This window comes from Haliotis rubra, unplaced genomic scaffold (assembly GCF_003918875.1).
Source record: "Haliotis rubra isolate DU_JTF1 unplaced genomic scaffold, ASM391887v1 Scf91, whole genome shotgun sequence".
Classification (NCBI taxonomy): domain Eukaryota; kingdom Metazoa; phylum Mollusca; class Gastropoda; order Lepetellida; family Haliotidae; genus Haliotis; species Haliotis rubra.
In genome coordinates, this window is record NW_025767646.1 from 2,349,518 (window position 1) to 2,365,479 (window position 15,962).

Here is a 15,962-nt window from a genome sequence, read left to right on the forward strand (position 1 = left end):
GCCGCCAACATCGAAAACTCTTGAAATATCTAAGTGAAATGTTTTATCAGCTGTGTTAAGAAAACATTACTTGTATAAAATGTATACTTCCCTCTGTAGAATATAATTAAGTTACACCTACAGTTAACATACCAATAGTGTCTTCATTCATCAAACATTCCACAACCAAACTGTAATTTTGGCCAATAAACATAAATATGTATGCCATTAGATTTTACTGCATATATGTCCTGATGTTTGTGTACCAAGCCTTGGATACAATAATCCTACCTTTGTTAACAACAACGGCTTTTAGTTTTAGTTTTTCCAATAGTGTCAGGTGCAGTATTGTATATATTCACAGGGTTGTGTTCTCTCTGAAAACACTGGTGTGTTTGGGTCAGGGATGATCTAGAGTGAGTGAGTGAGTGAGTGAGTGAGTGAGTGAGTGAGTGAGTGAGTGAGTGAGTGAGTGAGTGAGTGAGTGAGTGAGTGAGTGAGTGAGTGAGTGAGGTAGTGAGTGAGTGAGTGAGTGAGTTTAATATTACACCGCTTTTAGCAATATTCCAGCAATATCACGGCAGGGGACACCAGAAATTGGCTTCACACATTGTACCCATGTGGGGAATCAAATCCGGGTCTTTGGCATGACAAGAGAACGCTTTAACCACTAGGCTACCCCACCGGCCCTCACACATTGTGCCCATGTGGTAGATCTAGTCTGATCCTAGTTGTTACAGAATGAAATAAATTAAAAGTCATAAATAGATTCAAGGCTGCTGTCAATCCTTCAGTCTTGCAGTACTTTCCTATCATGTGCTCACACATTGGTCAACATCACAAATTGATCCAACAAACTGTTTCATACATAAAACATCTACCTCTTCGAGTCAGATGCATAAAAACCCCTTGAAGTAAACCTTATATATCGAACCCTCCCTGAGTGTGTGACGTCACATGCTGTTTACATATTGGAGACTCCCTCACTAATACACTCGAGTGTGTGATGTGACATGCTGTTTACATATCAGAGACTCCCTCACTCATACACTTGTGTGTGTAATGTGACATGCTGTTTACATATCAGAGACTCCCTCACTCATACACACGAGTGTGTGACTCAGAGAGTGTGTGACGCGACAGGCTGTTTACATATCGGAGACTCCCTCACTCATACACCCGAGTGTGTGATGTGACCTGCTGTTTACATATCGGACTGTCCCTCACTCATACACTTGAGTGTGTGACGTGACAGGCTGTTTACATTCCAGACATTCCCTCACTCATACACCCGAGTGTGTGATGTGACCTGCTGTTTACATATTGGACACTCCCTCACTCGTACTCCCGAGTGTGTGATGTGACCTGCTGTTTACATATCGGACACTCCCTCACTCGTACACCCGAGTGTGTGACGTGACGTGACCTGCTGTTTACATATCGGACACTCCCTCACTCGTACACCCGAGTGTGTGACGTGACATGCTGTTTACATATCGGACACTCCCTTACTCGTACACCCGAGTGTGTGACGTGACATGCTGTTTACATATCGGACACTCCCTCCTCCCTAGCAGCATCTGATTAGCACAGTCCTCACACAGGGAATAATGGCCACAAGGGTACAGCATACAGGATTTCCGCTTAATTTTGCAAACTGCACAGATAAACTTTTCACTCTGAAAATAGACAGAAAAAAAAAAATCAAAATAGGTGAAACACTACATTACAGAGTTAGTTGGCTTTTACATCACTGTTAGCACTATTCCAGCAATATGGTAATGGGGTACAGAATGGGGGTTCACACATTGAGTGAGTGAGTGCGTTGGGTTTTACGCTGCTTTTAGCAATATTCCTGCAATATCACGGTGGGAGACACCAGAAACGGGCTTCACACATTGTAACCATGTCAGGAATCAAACCTGGTCTTCAGCGTGACAGGCGATTGCTTTAACAACTACACTACCCCACCTCCCCTCACACATTGTAGGGGCGGTGGGGTAGCCTAGTGGTTAAAGCTTTGGCTCTTCATGCCTAAAACCGGGTTCGAATCCCCACATGGGTACAATGTGTGAAGCCCATTTCTGGTGTCCCCCGCCATGATGTTGCTGGAATATTGCTAAAAGCGGCATAAAACCAAACCCAGTCAGTCAGTCACACATTGTACCCATGTGGTAAATCGAACCAACACTTTGACATGACAAGCAAACAATTTAACCACTAGGCTAACCCACCGCCCCAAATGCTACATTATGTAAGAAAATTTAATAATCATCATAAAAAAATCTTTAAGGCAAAGAAATATACTTTAAACACACATCTGCCAAAGCTCCCAGAGAACTTCAGACATAATTACTGGGAGCAAAGATTCTTGGGATTTGTCTGCAGCTGGCACTATTTATATCCTTCTATGTGAAAATATTTACCAGCAATGAGTGGGAGAGCTATTAGCAGCAGTATCAACCATGTAGGAAATGAAACACTAGCCTTCAATATGTAAAGTGAATGCTTTTACTACTAAATGCCTTCCAATTGCCAGAAACCTGCAGTGAGCGTTGGTACATTATTTTCATCTTGTCCTCATGGCCGAGAAAATCCATAGAACAAAACAAAATTCCTGTGTCTTCAGAAGGAAAATAATGGCCCCACTTGTATACTCTGTCAAAACACACTGATTCAGACTCAGGCTTATAATATTTAAGCAGTGCTCTTCAGTTGCAGGCCCCATTATTCTGGTTCTTTTGTCCTACAAGACATGTTCACTGTTACTGCAGTATAATGTTTAAGGGGCGGTGGGGTAGCCTAGTGGTTAAAGCGTTGGCTCGTCAAGTCAAAGACCAGGGTTCGAATCCCCACATGGGTACAATGTGTGAAGCCCATTTCTGGTGTTCCCCGCCGTGATGTTGCTGGAATATTGCTAAAAGCGGCGTAAACCAAACTCAGTCAGTCAGTATAATGTTAAGCTGCTTGAGTGAGTGAGTGAGTATTGTATTTCGCCGCGTTTAGCACTTTTCCAGCAATATCACGACGGGGGACATCGGAAATGGGCTTCGCACATTGTACCCATGTTGGGAATCCAACCCGGGTCTTCGGTGTGACGAGCGAACGCTTTAACCAGTAGGCTACCCAACCGTCCCTTAAGCTGCAAGAGGAATTTTGGAGTTGATATGACAGAGATAGGAAAATGACCTCATCCCTTGGCTAGTGGTTCACATTCACAATGTAGTAAAACAAACTATGTCTATAACAAACGTGCTTATAAATATGTGACGTATAGAACAAACTTTCTTGTCTCAGCCGTTTGCTGCATTTAATTAACATTTTAAATAAACTATGGTTATAACAAACTAAAATGTTTGGTCGGTTGGATTTCCTTATAACCATAGTTTACTGTGTGAAACCATTGGTGTCCTTCCTTTTGTTAGATAGATTATGAGTGAGTGAGTATAGTTTAAGGCCACTTTTAGCAATATTCCAGCAATAACACCAAAATTGGGCTTCACACATTGTATTTGGGGAATCGAACCCGGGTCTTCAGCATGACGAGAAAGCTGTAACCACTAAGCTACCCCACCGCCCCCAGACTTATTATGAAGAGAAACACAAAGACAGATATTATCATACAGTATCATTCCGTGATCAACATGACAAGAGAATACACACTCAAGTCGGTATTTCAGAAATTCGTGAAGCTTTAATGGTAAAGACTAGCTTCAATACAACACATATCAAACCTAAAGGTGAGAATTTATGGATATCAACTTCTGTGAGGAACATGACGTTTCAGAGTATATTCTTCCTCCTTCATCATTCACCTGATGAAGACCGCCTCCGTGGTGTAGTGGTAAGAGCGTCCGCCCGGAGAGCGGAAGGTCACGGGTTCGATCCCTGACCGCGTCATACCAAAAGACGTCATACCGACACATCGTCATATGAGCGAAATATTCTCAAGCACGATGTAAAACCCAATTTCACCTCACCTCACCTGATGAAGAGGTAAGAATGTACTCCGAGACGTCGTGTTCCTCAAATACATAAGTTGAATTCATAAATTCTCACCTTATGTGTATCAATTCTAAATGCTCTATAAAGACTAAAGACTCTATATGAATATCAAAACTAACATTCATTTGAAACTATGAAGACATCAGTTCAAGATACCAGTACACTAATTATAAAGGGTTAACAGTACGTCAAAAGCAATAAGCCCGTACGCTTGTTCCATATCAAAGAAAACAAAATATTATTTCCAAAATGACTTTTCCCGATTAACTGTTTCCAAGTTATGAAATATACCTACTACAATTTAATGAGGTATACTATCAGATAAGGACTTCTTTATTCGGATGATGCGACGTTTCGATACAGATTTTTGTATCATTGTCAGGCGAGTATGACAACGATAAGCTGATAAGAACAGATACTACACTTTGATCTTAGCCAAAAGGCCGAGAAGCGAAGAAATATTATTTTGAACATCACAATATTTATAAATTTATATCTCTGTTAACCTACTCTAGCAAGGAACACCAGGAAAAGTTGTCAATGTTCCTATACCATGCCTTTCTACACAGGAGAAATGTACTCTCTACTGCCTAATAACAATATAGTCAGTATACATGTGCTATAGGCCTGTGACCTCTTAAGTGCAAATAAAGACTTGGACAACGATACAAGAATCTGTATCGAAACGTTGCATCATCCGAACAAAGAATTTGTTCATCCATATCCGATTCTCCAACTTCTAAACATGCCACTCAAAGAAGGTATACTATCAATTTCCATTCAACATGAAAATCAAAAGTAAAATTGATATTTTATACTTATCCTGACTCATGCTTAATTGCTTGTCTTCTTCTTCTTGCGAACATAGTGGAACACTTGTATCTCCTATTGAAGCTCCCTTCAATGTAAAATCACTAATCACTACTCACCAAAGGTTATCCCTCCTTCCGTTTTGGCGGGAACTGGCGCCACTGTTCCCCCACATGCTTTACTCTCTCTTGAATATGAGCCCGACACTTGAATTTACAGGGAAATCCAAAGTGTCTTGTGGGGAGGTTGGTAGGGCTTACCTCATGAGTCAGGATAAGTATAAAATATCAATTTTACTCAGAAAATTACATATTTTTCCTTATCCTGACTCATGCTTAATTGCTTGTAGAATCCGACGGAGAAGGTGGTGGGAAAAAGCACTTTAGGATTTAATTAGTGAATTTTACGTCAAAATAAAAAAAAACTACGGGAACTTCATAATGGCACTGTAATTATGCTAAATTCTGCTGCTGTAAGCAAAGGTGTTCTTTCAGCTGCCTTTAGATGGGGGGACCACAATAGTTAACTTTTGGTCCTATTTCTGTTAACATTTCATGTGGATTTAGCGACTCCAAAGTGGAGCAGCGACCCAGCTGTACTAGTAAGATTACAAGTACTGGGTTTATCACTTATGCTAGTCTTGAAACGTGCATTGATACTGAAGCAAAACTCTGCTGAGTGTAGGCTTGATCAGTCATGTAATAAAAGAGCGAGACTACGACTTCTCTTCTGTGGGGAACTGTCAACTGCTGTGCGACAACTAGAGGGCCGAAATGGTGAATGCCTGAGACGTCCTCGGTGGCGATATCTCTCAAGTAGTGGTTTGCAAACACCATGTCCGATTTCCAGAAACAGACCTCCATGATCGTGTTCAGCGAGCAATTCCCATGTAGAGCGAGTGTTGATGCCAGTGCTCTAATTTCGTGAGGGTTAGAGGCTCTTGGAGGATTGAGTCCTGCAGCCTTGTAGGCTCGTAGTATGACAGTTCTTATCCAGATTGATATCGTAGTTCGGGAGACTTCCGTCTGTGTCGCTGTTGATATTGGGACGAAAAGTTGTCTAAACTTGCGTCTCCTCATTCTGGATCGATGTAGATAAACTTTCAGTGCTCTCACTGGGCACAAGGATAAGTCAAGCGTATCATGTGGTCCGAGTATGGAGGATAGTGCTGGGATGTGGAATTGTCTGTCCGGTTGACCTGACAGTTGATTCTTAGCGATAAAATCCCATTGCAGTCCCATATGCACTGTGTTTTGATTTTCATCAAATTGCGTTCTCTCGTAATCTAGAGCATGAATTTCCGACATCCTGGCTGCTGTTGCTAGGGCTAGCAGGAACAGCGTTTTCTGTGTCAAGAATTCAAAGGATGTCGTCTCCTGTGGTTCGAAAACGTCACTTGTGAGATGTTTGAGAACAATATTGAGGTCCCATGCCGGAGCGTGAAATCTCTGTTTTTGGTCTTCCAATCGGAAAGAGCGTAACAAGGCCAGTAACTCTGGTACTTTGGTTAGCTTTGCACCCGTCCTCATAGTTATCACTGAACTCAATGCCGCTAGGTATGTTGAGAGTGTAGACCCTTTCAGACGCTTGGTTTGTCGTAGGTGACAAAGATAGTCTGCCACTTGAGGATGTGTTGCATTTCTAGCTGTAAATCCCTTTTTAGCAGCGTAGGTCTCAAAACTGCGCCACTTGTCGTCGTACAAGTTGCGTGTAGAATTGCGTAAAGCAAGCGTGACTGCTTTCACCGCTCTGGCTGAGTAATCTCTCTTGTTTAAACACGCCTTGATACATTCCATACGTGTAGTTGGAATGCTCCTGGGTTGCCGTGCACTTGTTTTGTGTGAGGATGTACAAGTAGATTCGACCACTCTGGTAGTTGCAGTATTGGAGGTCCGAGTTCTTGTATGAGAATAGGAAACCATATTCTCGCTGGCCAGTAAGGCGCGACCAAAATCAGTTGGGGGTTCCTTGTCTGACTGATTTTCTGTACAACCTTTGGTAAAAGCGCTGGCGGCGGAAACGCGTACAGGCTGAGGCCTTCCCAAGATATGCTGAGAGCGTCCGTTGCCCACGCTTGTGGGTTTGGGACTGGAGAGACGAATGTTGTTAGCTGATTGTTGAAGCGTGTGGCGAATAGGTCTATTAACGGAGCTCCTATTTCCTTGATGATCTGTGTGAAGATCTCTTGATGGAGCATCCATTCCGTTGGCGATGGTAGATTTGGACGGGATAGTGCGTCTGCTAGGACATTCTTGGCTCCTGGAATGTGACATGCTCTTACGTGGATGTTCAGATCGTCGATTTGGTCGAACAGTTGAAAGCACAGATCTAGTAGGTTCAATGATCTTGTTGATCCTTGCTTGTTTATGTAAAACGCCACTGTCGAGTTGTCTGTGTGTACCATGAGATGCGCATTCAGTATAATGGTGCTCCAATGGAGTATGGCGTTGAATGCTGCTTTCATCTCCAGCATGTTGATATGCAGATGTTTCTCTTCGTGATTCAATATCCCGTATGCCACATGGTTGTCAAGATGTGCTCCCCAACCTTGGAGTGACGCGTCTACATACAGATGGGTCTTGAACTCCGGCTCTGCTAAATAGATGCCTTCGAAACATTCGACCTCCGGGTCCACCATAGTAGATGAGGTCTGAGATATTTCGGTAGACCGAAGGGTTGTAGGTCGTCTAGATGAGCATTGATGAGGACCTGTAACGGACGTAGCTGTAGTCTGCCTCTGGCTGTCATGTCTTGTGCGGACGTGAAGAGACCCAACAGACTCTGCCACTGTCGTAGTGGCCACGGAGAGAGTAAGGCTTGAGGGATGGTCTGTTGAATCTTGAGCCATCGGTCCTCTGGCACGATGATACGGTTGTGCGTCGTGAGAAATCTGATGCCTAGAAACTGTAGGTCCTGTGTAGGTTCTAGGTCCGACTTGAGTAGATTCACTAACCATCCTAGCTGCGTTAGTAGATTGATGGTGAAATTCAATTGTAGTTTGAGACGGACTGGGTCTTGGTCTACTTGAATCCCGTCGTCGAGGTAGAATGCACTGCGTAGTCCTCGATGATGTAGATATGTGACTATCGGTTTCGTTACTCTTGTAAACAACCAGGGGGCCGATGATATTCTAAATGGCAGGACCTTCCATTGGTAATGTAGCCCGTCTAGTGTAAATCTGAGGTATTTTCTCGAGTCGGGATGTATCGGGATATGCAGGAAGGCATCCTGTAGATCTATGCTGGCCATGTAGTCCATCGGACTGACGAGGTGGATTAATTGAGGTAGATGTATCATGCGGAACTTGGGAGGTCTGCGTAGATAATCCCTGTTGAACGTGCTCATATTGTAGATGAGTCGGAACTTTTCCTTGGAATTTTTCTTTTGAACCAGGAAAACTGGGGAGTAGAAACCTGGTTCGATGTTGGCTTGATCCACGATTTCTATGGCACACTTGGTTAGAAGAGATGAGACAGCCTCTCGTAACTCTATTTGATGTGTCTTGTAGTCGAATTTGTGAGGGTTGACTGTAAGCGGTGGCGTGGCCTGTAGTTGGATGCGATATCCGTGTCTTAGGATGTTGGATACGTATGGATCTTGTAGTATTTCCCAGTTTTCCCAGTGGCTTTGTAGACGTCCACCCACTTGGGAAGGTTGTACAGGAACGGCTGGGGGTGGAAGACTCCAGTCGTTCCGAACCCGTCTTTCATCGTCGATAATTCCGGGAGCCTCTGGGTGCCCTGCCTTGTCCTGATCCTCTCCTGTAGTTGCCGAATGGGCGGCGAAAAGAGTCCTTCCCACCTCTGGAGCTGGCCACTTTCCTGTCACGTGCCCTCTGTATACCAGGAAACTTGGATCTTCCTGAGTAACGCTGGGTTGTCTGCCTGATGACGCTGGCCAGAGTGTCTATGGACTTGATCATTAGGACTTCTCTTGAATCTTTAGTGACTTCCTTGGCAACCCTGTCGATTTCTCCAGCGAAGATGGAAGGAGTTGACCACGGGGCTGTGTATAGTGACGTTGTAAACTGTTCACTCCAACTACAGGAGGCGAGGAGACCTTGACGACGAGCCAGAGTTAGCGCTGCGGAGATGGACGAAAGGTGATCTGTCATGAACTGTTGGTCCTTCTTTTGCATAAGGAGGGCCGAATAGATCATCCTATCTTCTTCCGCAGTGGAATCTCGGAACTTGGCGATGAGTGTTTCGTTGACTGTGCGAGATCTGTTGAGGCCGAAGAACATTCTTCTGGTCATAGTCTCTACTTGAGCAAGCTTGCAGTCCTCAATCTTGTAAGACTTGGCCTTGACATCGCTGATTACTTAAAAGTTCTCGTCTATATCCTGAGCTTTAAGGAAGGGATCCATATTATGGGAGAACTTCCTGGCGTTGAACTGTGGTAAGTGTGGCGCCTGGGCTTTAGTGGCTGTCTTGAAAGCTGCGTCCAGGTTCTGTGGAACCGCTGCGACGGGGTCGATCGGGGGCAGAGTGAGCGTGTCGACATCATCATTAGTCATAAGGTAGGTGTGAGCGGATTATCTTCTTTAGATGGTGAAGCCAAGTCCAAACCATTAGCCATCCAGTAACGTATTTCAGAGTCCAAAAATATGATGCCGCCATCATCCTCAGTAACAGGAGTGCTGAGAAATGGACGTTGATACTCTTCCGACGGTGACCGAGGTGGAGTCCTGCGTGACTGTGGTAGTCTGGGTGGCAATCTACGTGGAGACCTGCGCGTGGAGACTTGTTGGGCCAACGTCGTGGTGACCTGCATGGAGACCTGCGTGGAGACCTTTGTGGAGACCTGCGCGGAGACCTGCGTGGGGATCTGTGTGGAGATCAGCGAGGAGATGGACGTGGTGAATGGCCCGCCGAACTGTGCCTGTAGGGTGACCTGCGCGGGGACCTGCGCGGAGATGAGCGACTGTGGGTTCGCGAAGGTCCTGGTGAATCCCTCGACGATCTACGGGACGAAGATGCCTTGGATACTGTAGTTGACGTCCTTCGCGAAGCTTCATCTGAGTCCGCACTTGGGGAGTGGCGACTGGTCCGAGCCAGAGTCCGGGGATGAGTGATTCCTCCTTTGCGAACGCTTTTGCGAATGTTTATCATCCGAGTCCGAAGTAGGTGAAGATCGTGTAGTCTTCCGCGAACGCCTTAGCGAACGCTGATCGTCTGGGTCCTCCGCAGGGGCTGGCTGAGTCGGCCTTTGCGCAGGCTGGTCAGGTAGTGTAGTTCTGCTGGCAGAAGTCACGTTGATGGTAGGCCCCTCAGAGATGATGTCTGCGTTGGAGCCTTGGCGAAGGCTCAGTCCCTGGGTTGGTTGTCTCTTTTCCAGGCCGTAACGCTCCTCCATCATCTCCATGATCTGCTGGGAGAACTGCTGCATAAAGTCGCCCGGGAAGGTCTGCGGTGGTACCAGCGCTGCCCTTTCTGCGTTGATGGCGACGGGGCCCATGGGACGATCATCTGTAGTCAGCGTAGGTACATCGGGTTGAGATTGGATCTTCGCTGACGTCACCGTAGCTGAGACCGGTCGTTTCTTGTGATGAACCTCTGGGGTGATGATCGGCTGATCATCATACAGGCCCTGTTCTGCGACGGGAACAATCTCGGCCGAGAAAGTTCTAGTAGTCTGCGCTGACTTCCCCTTGGTGGTGGACGCTGCCCTGGGGGTGCGAAGTCTGCGCTGGGTGGTAGACGACCTCCGAGTCTTGGACTGCGACAATGGGATGACTGGAGATGCAGGTCTCTTCTTGGAGGTGGCGGACCGTCCCCACGCCTCTCCTCCGAGGGAAACTCCAGCGGAACACCAGACGGTAGGGGGTCGTCCGACAGCAGTTGGCTGGTGAGGGACTCAGCTGACTTATCCATGACTGGATCAATCCTGTGCGACCCATCTGCGGCACATCTCAGGACGCAAAGTAAATATTTATTAAATTCACAATTTGATAAAAGCTTGCAACAATTGCAGCGTGAGCTGAAAGAACATGGTACTGTGCAACTAGGGCATATTAGGTGCGGGTCAGCAGCAGAGAAACGTAACTTACATACGGAACAGATTTTCATGAACGTAAACTACTGAACAACCACGGAATACACCGTGAATAAACAGTGGTAATTACGATTAATATCAAAAATATTGATGAAGGATACTAGCTAAACCTCTATAAAGAACTTATAGAGGTAACTAACTAAATAATCAAAGGATATAGTGCCGTAAGGAGACACAGGCGCTCTCACAACCTGCTCACTGGGCGAAGGAGAGAGTGAAGCATGTTGGGGAACAGTGGCGCCAGTTCCCGCCAAAACGGAAGGAGGGACAACTCTTGGTGAGTAGTGATAAGTGATTTTACATTGAAGGGAGCTTCAATAGGAGATACAAGTGTTCCACTATGTTTGCAAAAAGAAGAAGACAAGCAATTAAGCATGAGTCAGGATAAGGAAAAAAAATTTTTTTAACAGCAACAGACCCCTGTAAGCCTGAGTAAGGTAACAGATGTTCTATTTGGGATTACACTTTTTCAGAGATTCTAGTACTTTTGGGTGTGACCCATTAGGATCCGAGTTAGAATTGATCTTCAGCAACCCATGCTTGTCGTAGGGATGGTTGACACGTCATCGTATCCCAACTGCATAGATCGAAGCTCATGCTGTTGAAACTGGATGGTCTGGTCCAGATTATTTACAGACTGCTGTCATATAGCTGGAATAGTGCTGAGTGTGGCGTTAAACAAAAAATATTTAAATCAGGTAAAATCTGTTTTGGAGACTGGCTTTCCTTGCACTGACATTAATATTTCTAAATCATTAAAACACTCCCATACATAAGATTTACAAATGGGTCAGTGAATATCCTGGACCGATGTAAAAACACTTATAATTTAATAATAGTCCACTTTTATAGCCCCATTCCAGGAAGAATATCTTGCTGAAAGTGCTATTATTACTACCCCGGATAACCCAAGCTGTCTGTGAGGTGCTTGAAGGTTACCTGGTAATAGTCACATGACTTATCCCACCGGGTACCCATTTTCTGTAGGGTGAACAGAGGCAATTTTGAACAAACTCACTTGCCTAAGTTGAGACCACATGTATCACATGATCTTCATTGATGGGCAGGGGCAGGACTAGAAACTCGCAGGAGTCAAGCTGCCAAACAGCTCTATGCACAGGACAATGCACCATCACCACTTCAATTAATAGTGCTGGCTCGTCTGGAGCCTCCAACCCAACACCATCATAGGTCATAACTGATGCCTAAACACCAATGACTGATGATGAGTAGAATTTGATATTCTTTCACACTTTCAGTTTGTAACTTCTTGTTAAAAGCTGAATTCCCAGATGACAGAAGTGACTAAATGATTCACAGATTCAATCCTGCTGGAACAGCTTTGACAGATAATTATATTTATGGAATGGAAGCATTTGTATGCCATTAATAATTCACAGCACTATTCCGTTTGTTGTTGGTGATTTCTACTACTTTTCAGGCAGATTTCCTTTTACAAATCAACTGGGACTACATATTACACATGATGATGTACTTGCTTTCCTTCCACACAGTCACTGATTCAAAATGATTCAGTTACCATGCAATACATCAATTTATTCTGACAATACAGTTGAAAAATCAACCAACCAAATGAGAACCCTTCTCTCATTCGCATAATGGGCACACCTTAAAAACTAAAACTAGAAAGCATAATCCTTATTACCGCTGAAAAATTTAATGATACCCGTCAAACACATATTTCATAACTATTTCTTTCATGTTGTAAAACCTGTATTGTGTCGTCATAGCATTGTGACGTCATAAGCATTGTGACGTCACGGCCAGAGTTAACAGTTACTGTTCAGTTTTACCTGATGATGGGGCCAGAACAAGCCCTGAAACGTTGTACTCGAGAATAAAAAGAAGATGTAACCCAGAAAAAATCTCTATGTTCATCAAATATCATCTTCTAAAATGCCAATCAAGCATCTATTTCTTTCACATTAGGCTGTTATTTGACCATTTTCCTCTAAAATCAAGCAAATTGTATATCCTACAATATTTCATACTTTTGTCCTGGTGTAACTGCAGGGAAACACTTATTTCTTGTTTATTTTGTAAGGGAATATTTATAAAGAGTGAACTGCAATATTACGACATATGTTATATTTTGCTATTACACTTTCTTAGTAAAGTACAGATTCTAGTACTTTTGTTGGGTCGAGTCCCATCCGGGATTCGAGCCCACACCTTTAGAGTCAGGAACCTAATCGCCAGCACACAAAGTCAGCCGCGTAAAAAGGGGCAGAGCGGGTTAGGCAGCCGACTTTATGTGCTCGTCATTAGGTGCCTGACTCTGAGGGTGTGGGTTCAAATCCCGAATGGGACTCAACCCAACAAAAAGTACAGAAATCTGTGCATTACTAAGAAAGTGTAATCTAATATAACATATGTCGTAATATTACAGTTCACTCTATATACATATACCTTACAAAATATACAAGAAAGTAGTGTTTCACTATAGTTACACCAGGAAAAAAGTATGAAATATAGGATGTACAATTTGTAATTTGTAATCATGCAATATTACAGACATACCAGTAGGGGATACTTGGAAATAACTTCAAATTTCCAAAATTGTAAAGGTCCTGTCACACCATGACAATTTAGCCAGCTTATGCCGACGTATGAAAAATTTGGCGAATACGTTGGCGTACACTGAATAAGTTATGGGTAAGTTTTGTATAAGTTAAACGCACACTAAAGAATGCTGGTATACATCGTAGTACGGCAGGTCATTGGAAAATTTTTGCATGCACAAAATGGTTGACGTATACCAACGTATGGCTCATATGTCCTGCATATGCGGGTGGTAAGTTGAAGGCAAGTTATGTGATAGTTGACACACCCTACTTGTAAGTTACTCATAAGTCGAAATACATCAAAATAAAGTCTAGCATACCCAAAACTTATTTCTAACCTATGAGTAACGTGCTTTGAACATATATGCAACTTTAATCGACTAATTTCCAACGAATATTGACGTATGTGAACGTATTTGACGTGTTCCGGATGACCACAGAACTTACTGAACCTGTTTCTAACTTACTCTGACTGACTGACTGAGTTTGGTTTTACGCTACTTTTAGCAATATTCCAGCAACATCACGGCGGGGGACACCAGAAATGGGCTTTACACATTGTACCCATGTTGGGATTCGAACCCGGGTCTTCGGCGTGACGAGACAACGCTTTAATTCTAACGTACAGCTACCATATGATGGCGTATTGGCAGCGTTCAGGGCAATTGGTAGGTAAACATGGGGTTCACAGGAGGAAACTGTCAATACTCCTCAAGACTCCTCAAGAGGTTCTTCCTCATCACTCTCCTCGTCCATCAGATCACTGAGGATGGTGTTCATGCCTGACCGAGCCTTCCGGAATTTGTCCTTGCACATGCTGACCAGGCTGTCACGCACGTAGTTGGCGAAAGCTATGGTGACTGTGATGGGCTGAGGCTGTGTGAGTCTTTTGATGAGCTCCCCAGAATCGTGCACCCTCTTCTGGAGTGACTGTAGCAACTGGTCATTGTCCTGGCTATGCTTGCCCAAGTGCTGTGAACATGAGGAGAAAACAGCAGGGGACGTCATGCTGTGGTCAACAACAACCATGTCTGCATGGGTAGCCTCGAGGTCCCCCCCCCGCTGTGTGCCACAATTCATGTTTGTCACAACCTGACCCATATCCTGAACAACACCCTGGAAGTGGTGGAAACATACAGGCTCCTGTAAAGGAATGCTCTCGACTTCTTAAAGCTCAAAGTTTCCAAACAATAAGAAATATATGTTATCCTGAGACTAACACACAAGTGGAAAAACATTTGAAATCTATCATTTGACAATATTTCTTTCACTTGGCATAATTGGAACTCTTTCCTGCCATGATGGCTTCAGAAATTGGGTAATCTAGTCTCAACTTCCTGGAAACATCATGCAATAATTGTTTGAGCAGCTGCACATTGCCTTACAGACAGTGGTTCCTGCCAGGGGATCTCACTAGCAAGAATCTAGATAACAGTTATATCTGTTTGGTTTATCGCATGATAAATACCAACCGTTTGGTTTCAGTGAGTGAGTTCAGTTTTACGCCGCTTTTAAAAATATTCCAGCTATATCACGGCAGGGGACCCCAGAAATGGGCTTCACACATTGTACCCATGTGGGGAATCGACACCGGGTCTTCGGCGTGACGAGCGAGCGCTTTAACCACTAGGCTACCCCACCGCCCCGTTTGGTTTCAGAGAAAGGAACCTTTGACAGACCCTGGCCTTAGGTTTGTACACTCAGCAATAGACAACGGCTGCCTGTAGGTAATCTAGCTGGATCAGACAATCCAATGATTAACATGATCAACAATCCACACCACCAGGGTATGACAACATATGATCAACCAAGGGTACTGACATGTGTTACATCTTCAGCAACCCATGCTTGCCACAAAAGGCGACTATGCTCGTCGTAAAAGGCGACTAACGGGATCGGGTGGTCAGGCTCGCTGACTTGGTTGACACATGTCATCGGTTCCCAATTGTGCAGATCGATGCTCATGCTGTTGATCACGGGATTGTCTGGTCCAGACTCAATTATTTACAGACCGCCGCCATATAGCTGGAATATTGCTGAGTGCCGCGTAAAACTAAACTCACTCACTCACTCACATGTGTTACATCTAGGTTTACACTGTAAAGTACAGATTCTAGTTATTTTGTTGGGTTGCACCCTTTTCAGGATTCGAACACACACTCAAGTCAGGTACCTAATCGCCAGCACACCAAGTCAGCAATCCAACCCTCTCAGCCACTACAGCTTCCACAAGTGTAAATTTCAGAAGGCTACACAAAGTATGTGATCTAGACTACCAGTTGTCCAGCTTCCATTTTTAGTGGAACCCGAGGTGGCTGGGTGGGTTAGATCTCACAGTGATTTAACCCACTCAGCCATAAAAAATGAGTGGGTTAGATCACAGACATTATGTGCTGGGTTAGCCCCTGGGAACACAGCTCACCTGCAAGTCTTCTAGAACCATGTCGCAGATGTTGCTGATCAACGTCCACTTCTCACGTGCAACTGTGTCATCACTCGTACAGCCTTCCTTGCTCAGCTTGGACAGAC

At 44.4% G+C, this 15,962-nt stretch overlaps 2 long non-coding RNA genes and 1 pseudogene across 2 annotated transcripts; 1 reads left to right on the plus strand and 2 right to left on the minus strand.

Annotated features, from left to right (window-relative positions):
* Positions 1-607: 607 nt before the first annotated feature.
* On the plus strand, positions 608-1,399 carry LOC124264134. The gene is made up of 3 exons (XR_006895065.1): positions 608-1,038; positions 1,164-1,222; positions 1,332-1,399. It is a non-coding gene; the product is annotated as an uncharacterized LOC124264134 (long non-coding RNA).
* LOC124264133 lies at positions 1,310-15,962 on the minus strand. Its single transcript, XR_006895064.1, has 3 exons — positions 15,856-15,962; positions 1,406-1,658; positions 1,310-1,344 (listed from the first exon to the last, which is right to left on the minus strand). It is a non-coding gene; the product is annotated as an uncharacterized LOC124264133 (long non-coding RNA).
* On the minus strand, positions 4,308-4,439 carry LOC124264149 (annotated as a pseudogene).